The sequence below is a fragment of the Myodes glareolus genome, chromosome 9 (genome assembly GCF_982192425.1).
Source record: "Myodes glareolus chromosome 9, mMyoGla1.1, whole genome shotgun sequence".
NCBI classification, from domain to species: Eukaryota; Metazoa; Chordata; class Mammalia; order Rodentia; family Cricetidae; genus Myodes; species Myodes glareolus.
The window spans coordinates 95,741,964-95,750,528 of record NC_142034.1 but is presented as its reverse complement, the minus strand read 5'-3'; positions in this window follow the sequence as shown (position 1 = coordinate 95,750,528).

Genomic DNA, 8,565 nt, shown 5'->3' with positions numbered 1-8,565 from the left:
AGACAGAGACACAGAGAGAAAGAGAGGGAGGTGGTGGGGAGAATGGGAGGGGGCGGGGAGGGAGGAAGGGACCTAGGGCAGTGGTGATGGTATCACTTGATCCCTTTGGCTCCCACTTGATCCTCTCTCCAAAGCTGAGCCCTTGGTGGGAGTTTCTCGACTCCCTGCATGCTCCGCTTTTCTCATCTATAAAACCAACCATTTGGTTGTTGTGAAGATTAACTGGACAAAACAGGCAGAGCCTGAAGCAGTGCCAGGCATGGGGCAAATTCTATAAAATTGCAGGAAGAATAAAAGACAAATGGCCCATTCTCCTCGAACTTCTGGGATCTTGTGTTGGTCCAGGTTTGGCTGCCCTAGAAGGTGAGTCAGTCCCTACTGCAGCATCTGTGGCTGTTAGGAAGACTAAAGCCTGGTGCATTTGGGAGGGACTTCGGAGCATAGGGTCAGCTCTTGGGTCCTGGGCCAAGCTTTGAAAGTCAGGTGAACATAAAGCCTCAGAGGATGGGCATCCATCTGGCACAAGACCTGGCAGCTGTAGTCTGGAGTGATGGGGCAAGGTTGGAGGGCATGGAGAAACAGGACACAGAGCAAGGAGATGAGCTGGTTTTGAGAATTAGGCTCAGTTCAGGGGAAAAGTCTGGAGCTGGTTGAACGTTAGCTATGTGAACCTTGGGAGAAGGAAGAGAGCAGCCTGAAAGCCAACCCAAAGGAAGCAGACTGTGCTCCTCTCCCCATCAGCCACAGTCTTTCCTTACAGCCATAGAAAACAGCACACATGCTCTCCTGTGCAGCCCGGGCTTGCATTCCCCAATAAACTACATGCAGTTAAGTCCTGATCCTCCGATGGGCTGCATGGGCCGTGGTGAGAGCGGGGGCACATGGTGCTGATGTGATGGGCACACTTGGGGGCAGGTTATGATTAGGAGTTCTGCCCACCCCAGTCTTTTCAGCCTCCAGACAGTCTGGAGATAGAATAATTTCTGTAAGTAATCTTTCATGTTCCCTTAGCAGGAGAAGGTCTGAGGCAGGAAAGAAAGACAAAGGAAGTCCTCTCCCCAGAGCCTGGCGACATCTCTTGCCTGCTGAAGGGCAAGAGCACCACCAATTAATAAAATCTCTGTGAAAGTTGTCTATAGACAGATATCACACTCATCTATTTATTTATTTATTTATTTATTTATTTATTTTTGGAGGCCAGGCCTCACTGTGTAGTCCTGGCTGTCCTAAGTCGCTATGTAGACCAGGCTGGTCTTGAATTCACAGCAATCTGCCTGCTTCTGCCTCTGGAGTGCCAAAATTAAAGGCCTTGAGCTACCACATTTGGCCAATATTCCTTTTATATAGAGAAATTTAAAATAATGGTAAAATAGCGATGAACAGTCCTGAAGGTCTGTAGTCACAGACGGCTATGAGCTGACATGGGACTGATGGCAGCAGAACCCGGTGTTATGGTTAAATAAAATGTGCAGGTTCCCTGAGGGTGGGTAGCGGCAGAAATGTTGCAGGTCGCGGAGGGCCACCAAGGCATCTGGGTTCCAGTCAGGGAGCCTCCAAGTGGCCTGCAGGCAGTGAGGGCCAGGGGGTTCATTGGCACAGAGCTGCATGGTGGGTGAGAGAGACTGAGACCGGTAGGCATGCTATTGTAGAGGAAGTGGGTATTTATTTGGTGGGTTATGGAAGGGAAGGGGAGAGGGAGCAAGGGGAGAAGGAGTAACGGTGGGGGAGGGGGAGAGTAGTCCCGCAGCAGCTACCTACAGCAGCAGCTACCTCTTTGGGAGAGAGACAGAGAAGGAAAGAATTGGGCTGCAGGCAGGAAAGAAGATCTCCCTGTCTCCGAGGTGGATAGGGGAGGTAGTAGGTGGGGCTTGTGTCTTAAAGGGACAGGACAGACCATTACACCCAGGTCCTCTGGAAGAGCAGTCAGTACTCTTAACTGCTGAGCTCCAGTCTTTTATTTAGTTTTTGAAAGGGAGGTAATTTCTCAGGCACCAAACATGCACAGATAGACATTTTGGCAAAACACTCATACATATTAAAAAATGACCTGGGTGATGGTGGCACATACCTTCAATTCCAGCACTCAGGAGGCCGAGGCATGTAAATCTCTGAGTTCAAGGTCAGACTGAGTTTCTGAATGGATAGGGTCACACAGAGAAACCATCTCGAAAAACCAAAACTAACTAACCGAACAAATAAAATAATAAAAAACAAAAGAGAAGCAGAAAAGAAAAGAATTCCTTAGCAATTTTTTGGAATTTCAGGAGCCACTCAAAATCACATATATGGCCACTGCTCAGCCACCTACTTGACTTCCTTGGAGATTCCGCACCAACTCTTGCCTGTGTCTTCTCTTTTCCCTAAGCACTTTCTTGTTTTTTTTTTTTTTTTTTAGACAGAGTTTCTCTATAGTTTTGGTGCTGTCCTGGAACTAACTCTTGTAGACCAGGCTGGCTTTGAACTCACAGAGATCCACCTGCCTCTGCCTTCTGAGAGCTGGGATTAAAGGCATATGCCACCACAGCCAGTTGCTCTCTTTGTCTTAACCCTTTTGTTTTTTTGTCTTTGTTTTTATTTGTTTGTCTTTGATGTTTTCAAGATAAGGTCTCTCTCTGTCTCTCTTTCTCTCTCTCTCTCTCTCTCTCTCTCTCTCTCTCTCTCTCTCTAGCCCTGGCTGCCTTGGAACACATTAGACTTACAGAGAGCTGCTTGTCTCTTGTCTCTGCGTCCCCAGTTCAGGAGGGAGTAAGGGCCGCGTGCCACAATGCCTGTGTGATGATTAAGTCACTTATCAACTTCACACTATGTAGAATCACTTCAAAAGGGACTGAAGGCCCCCCCATACTTGAAAGACCCCCCATGTCCACATACTATGTTAAACTCTGCTGAAACTTAACTGAGCCATAGAAAAAAAGCCCCAAGGCTCAGCTAATGACTGTGCGAAATTTAGCTGGGCCACAGAAGGAAAGTTCCCCGGGCCCAGCCAATGCTAAAACAGAACATCTATGGGTTGCAGACTCACTGATTAGGCTGAGGAGAGGGAGTACCCCACCTGCAAGGCATTCTATCGAAACTGTCAACTTGCTGCAGGGTTCTCTATCTAGCTTTGTGGCTTTTCGGGGAAATTCGGGAATAGACATGGGGCCATTCCCGGGGTGAGCTAAGCCCACCAATTTGAGAACCACTGAAATGCTTGTTGCTCTGCAGCCTCTTATGCAACTCTTAAATCCCTATAAATACATAATGTGCCTTCAGCCTGGCATGCTCAGTAACTGGGTTGCTGTAGCATCCATAGGCACCTGTGTATATTCATTAAACTGCCTCTTGTTCTTGCATCCCGTGGACTGGTTCTTGGGCAGAGGGCTCCAAGTGAGACCCCCTTGACTTCTGGGGTCTTTCATTTGGAGGTCCCATCGAGATATTGGAGACCCCTGCTCCAACAACCCCACCAGGAGGTAAGCTGGCCAGAAGTCTGATATTTTATGTTTTCTGTTTGCTTGTCTGCCCTTGTTTGCACAGTGTTTGGAAATCAGCTACGTAGTCGTTCTGTATCTGTATGCGGCTTGAGAAGGAGCTGACGGTCTTAGACTTCTCCCCGACCACCCTGGAAGACGTTCCGGGAATCAGAGGAGCTCGATTTTTGGGGCTCACCGAAGGAGCTAAGAATGACCAGGTCACTCCTCTAGTTCCCAGGAGGCACGACTTTTTGTCCCTCACCTTCATCTGAATCTGTAGTGCTGCGCAGCTTCTGATTTTGAGTTTGGTTTTGGCTTTTCGTGCCTTTGTTTTTGTATATCTGTTTGTACTCGAGTCTAAATCTGGTACCATGGGGCAATAAATAACCACCTTTTGACCCTAACTCTTAACTTTAGAGAGAAGCTGCAGACCCAGCTATGGAAATCCGAAAGAAATGCTGGCAAGAGGTCTGCTTCCTGGAATGGCTCACTTTTAAAATGGACTGGCCACAGGGTGGGACATTCAATCTAGATACTATTCTGCAGGTTAAAGAAAAAGTCTTCCAGGCTGACCCTTATGGCCACCCAAACCAGGTTCCCTATATTGTCACCTGGGAGAGCTTGTCCAGAGAACTCCCCCTACTCTGGGTCAAACCATTTTGTTACAGAGTATGGTGCAGGCACCGTGGCTGGCTTCCCTTTGACTTTGATAACGGCAGTCTGCCCCTCCCCTGTCTCTTTTCCCATGCAGGAGCGACAAAACAGAAAACCCTGCCTCCCTGATACCCAGTCCGACCGCCCCTCTTGCTGTTGCGACTGCTGGGCCCCTCCGCCTCCGCCGTCACCATGGGCGAAAAGGCAGGCCCAGGGAAAGCTCGCCACGGGCTCCAGCTAAGTTGCCCGGGCGAGGAGCCTCTGCTATCGGCACCGGCGCACGGGCACTCGAACTCCTAGCACCATCCCTGAGCCCAGGGCGCATAACTCTCCTCCCCTCAGTGCCGGGTCGGGTCCTGGAGCGGCACTGAGCCTCTGCTGTGCCCCACTCCACAGGGAAGCTCACGAACGGGAGATCTGTCTTAGCTGTATTAAAACCAAATGAAGGCTTTGGCTCCCTTAGTCGCTGATGGCTCCTCACTCCTCTTGGGCTGTGTAATCCTGCCCACCTCTGCTCACAGCTAGTTCTCCCTGCTACAGCAGATAGAGACTGGGGCCAAAGCATCCACGAGAGGGGAATGCTTGCCCCACTGAAGTCCCTGTGCTGAATGTGACATCCTCCCTTGCTCCAGCAGGGCTCCATTCTGACCTGGAGTCCACCAGCACCGTGCAGGAGGACTGGGGGGAGGAGGGCTGCCTTAGTCCAGGGTGCTCCCTCCCCTATAGCCAATGCCAAGGTCTTCCCAGCTCCTACTGGCAGATATGTCTTCAAGGGCCTGCCAGCCCTGATAGTATCTCTCTTCTAGGGATGCTCTGTTCCAGACATCACGTGCTATGTCCAGGGTAAAGCTTCTGGTTTAAAAATTGGAAAAAGTTAAGCTGAGTCACTTTTTAAAAATGTGCTTATAAAAACTACAGATTGTTGGTTTCTATATTTCTTACTATGCAGTGTATCCAGAGGGAAAAAAAATTTCCAGGTCTGTTTAGATGGATACAGGACTACAATGTCTTCAAGAACTATTGCTATAGGAGCCCTGGCCCTGGGCCAGGGCCATATAAACAGCCCAGCTGAGCTTCTAAGCCGGCCCATGTTTAGATCTGAATTTGACACTTAACTGCTCACAAAGCTTGTGATGAGTTTGAATTAAAATGGCCCTTTTTGATTCTTTATAATATTTATGGTTATTTAAAAACATGATGATTTTCATTTATTATTGATATAAAGGAGGTACATTATGAGTTGTTTTCAGATTCTGCCTATGATAAAATAATTCTGCTATGTATATAGTTAAACATATGTCCTTATGATATAACTAAACATCTTTTAAAAATAGGCCCAAAAGGGATATTGCTGAGTTTTAAGATAATATGTTACCTAATTCTGAAAATTCATCATACTATTGTTCAAGGTAATTGTATCAGTTTATTTTTATCCCACATTCTTTTAAGGTAAACTGTCAAACAATATTTTTAATCTTGGTCATTTTTACAGGGATAAGACAAAATCTCATAATTGTTTGATTTGCATTTCCCTGATGATTAAGAATGTTATATTTAAGCAAATTTTAAATATCTTTTAGTCATTTAAGTTCATCTGTTGAGAGTTTAAAGTTTAGGTCTGTAACATAATTTTACTGGAATATTTGTTCTTATGAGGTCTAAGTTCCAGTCCTTATATGTTTTTAAAATAATTGATAAAAATACCTTCCCATATTATGTTCTGTTGATTATATCCTTTGCTATACAAAAAGCTTCTCAGTTCTGGAGATCTCATTTATTGATTGTTTCTCTCAATGTCTATGCCACTGAGGCTATGTTTAAAAATGTATTTAAAACTTTTTTCTTCTATGCGGTTCAATATTGCTGGTTTTATGTTAAGGTCTTTGATTCATTTGGGTTTCAGTTTTGTGCATAGAGATAAATATGTATCTATTTTCATTCTATATGAAGATGTCTAATTAATTCTTAAAGGGAGAAACTGACAGTCAAAATGCCGGGCTCATGGCAAATCTCAGGGGGGCTGCTAGGCACCCCACTAATTCGGCCAAGGTAAGAGAGGTTCTCCAGGGGCCAATTAAAATCTATGTTCCTTAAATGTTTAATGAAGGTTTACAGGCATTTTGCCTAACCTCTGAAGGTCAGCAGGCAGCAATAGCCATGGCCTTCATAGGACAGTCAGCATCAGATATAAGGAAAAAGTTACAGCAGATAGATAGGTTGCAAGATTATACCTTGTAGAGTTGGGGGAGCCAGAGAAAATGTTTGCTGTGGGAGTTCCTTCAGCTCCTTCAGCCAATCGCCGCTGAGTTACCAGCCCATTGGGGCATGGTCTCTCCCTTTAAAAAAAAGCAGCAACTGTCCTCCACTCTGTCTTTGTCTTCCGGCTCCGTTTCCGGCCCCTGGACTCCTTTCCTGTTCGCGCGGAGGGGCTGTTGTCTGGGACGGTAATCTATAAGTTTTTTCCCCTTTGAATAAATAACCATTCTATTAATCATAATTCCAAAGTGGTATGGGATTGTCTGTGACTTACGCCTTCAAATGTTAAATGAGAGACAGAAAAAATGAAGCGAAAGAGAGGGAGGCGGGAAGCGAAAGAAGGAAAAAGGCGGGAGGCAAAGGAAAGAAAAAAGAAACCAGAAGGATCATAGACAAGAAATTTGACTAGGGAAAAAAAAAAAAAAAAAAGGACAGGACTCACACAGATAGGGAGCCTGGGCAACAGAAGATCAAAGACAAATGAAGATGGACAGAGGTACCTCTTGGACAAAGACCAATGTACTATGGCAAGAAAAAGGACATTAGATACCTCTATAGATTTTCTAAAGGACACAGGAACTGAGTACTCTGTGCTAAAGCAACCATTAATACAAACTGGACACCTTACGAACTATAAATTTGGGAAAAGGACTGAGACAAATAAATGACTCGTTCCTCCCTGGTCACCCCTGAATATATATATGATCAAAGCCTTTTGTTGACCAAACGAGGGACTTTTGCTTTCCCTGCTGTTCTCAGTTCTGCTTGCAGGAGATGCAGGCTGCTTATCTGCCTCCACCTTCACCATGCCCTCCTCACCAGGATGACCACCTCCCCCTACCATCACCACCGGAGAAATCCTTGCCTCCTAGCAACTGCCTTGATGCTGCGCTTGCCCTAAAGCCTGCATGAGCCCTGGCTACTCACCCTGCAGTCTTGCTCCCCTCACCCATGTCAGACCGCAATAGAGCACTCACAATGCTACCACAGGTGCCCTCCTGCACTGGGCTGCTGCTCCTGTGCCCTGCTCACATCGATGGACTATGGATCCTACCAGCATCTGCAGAAAGGACAGACGGCTGGCAGAAAGGCAGGCTGAGCAGTGCCAGGCAGAGCCGGAAATGATGACGAAGCTTGCCTGGGGCACAAGGCTGGGGGTCAGAGCCAAGCAGGTATACAAGACTGAAGGTAAGCAGAAGGCAGGGGCAGCAATGATGGATGGGAAGCAAATGCTCTGGGCCAATAGTCTCCCTGAAGGGACACTGACCTGCCCAGAAAGCTGAACTTATGGCTTTGATACAAGCTCTACGATGGCAAAGGGGAACATCTACACTGACAGCAGGTATGCTTTTGCCACCACCCATATACACAGAACAATATATAGACAAAGAGGACTATTGACATTTGCGGAAATTTTGAGCCTCCTCGAGGCCACACATTTGCCAAAGAAGATAGCCAACATACATTGGCCAGGACTGAGACAGCCAATGTAATGGCTAAGAAGATCATAAAAGAAATCTTCCTGGCTTTTGAAACGCCCAAGGTAATCATGTCCGATAATAGACCTGCCTTTGTTGCCCAGGTAAGTCAGGGCATGGCCAAGACACTGGGGATCAATTAAAGATTAAATTATGCTTACCAACCCCAAAGCTCAGGTCAGATAGATAGAATAAATAAAATTCTAAAAGAGAATTTTTACAAATTGACAAAATTGTCCCTAGAGATCGGCAAAAATAACTGGACAGACCTCCCTCCCTCTATCCTGTTTTGGGTTCAAAACACCCCAGGGTGATTTAAACTCACTCTCTATGAGATCCTATGTGAGGGCTGCCACCGCTCACTAAGGCAGATGAGGTACATAATCCTGATGCTGTTCTTCCCAGACTTCATCTGTCCACCTAAAGACCCTCCTGATTGTCCAAGCCCAGGTATGGAAGCCTCTGACTGCTGCCTACCAGCCCGGACACCCAGAGATTTCACATCCGTTGGTGATTCTGTATATGTCTGGAGACATCAGTCCCAGAACCTTGAACCCCGCTGGAAAGGACTCTACACCATGCTCCTGACCACCCCCACGGCGCTGAAGGTTGAAGGAATTGCTGCCTGGATCCATGCATCACACGTCAAAGTGGCCCAGCCGGGACACCTCACTGACAATCAGAACCTAGGATTATCATGGAGGCTCCTACGTTCTCAAAAC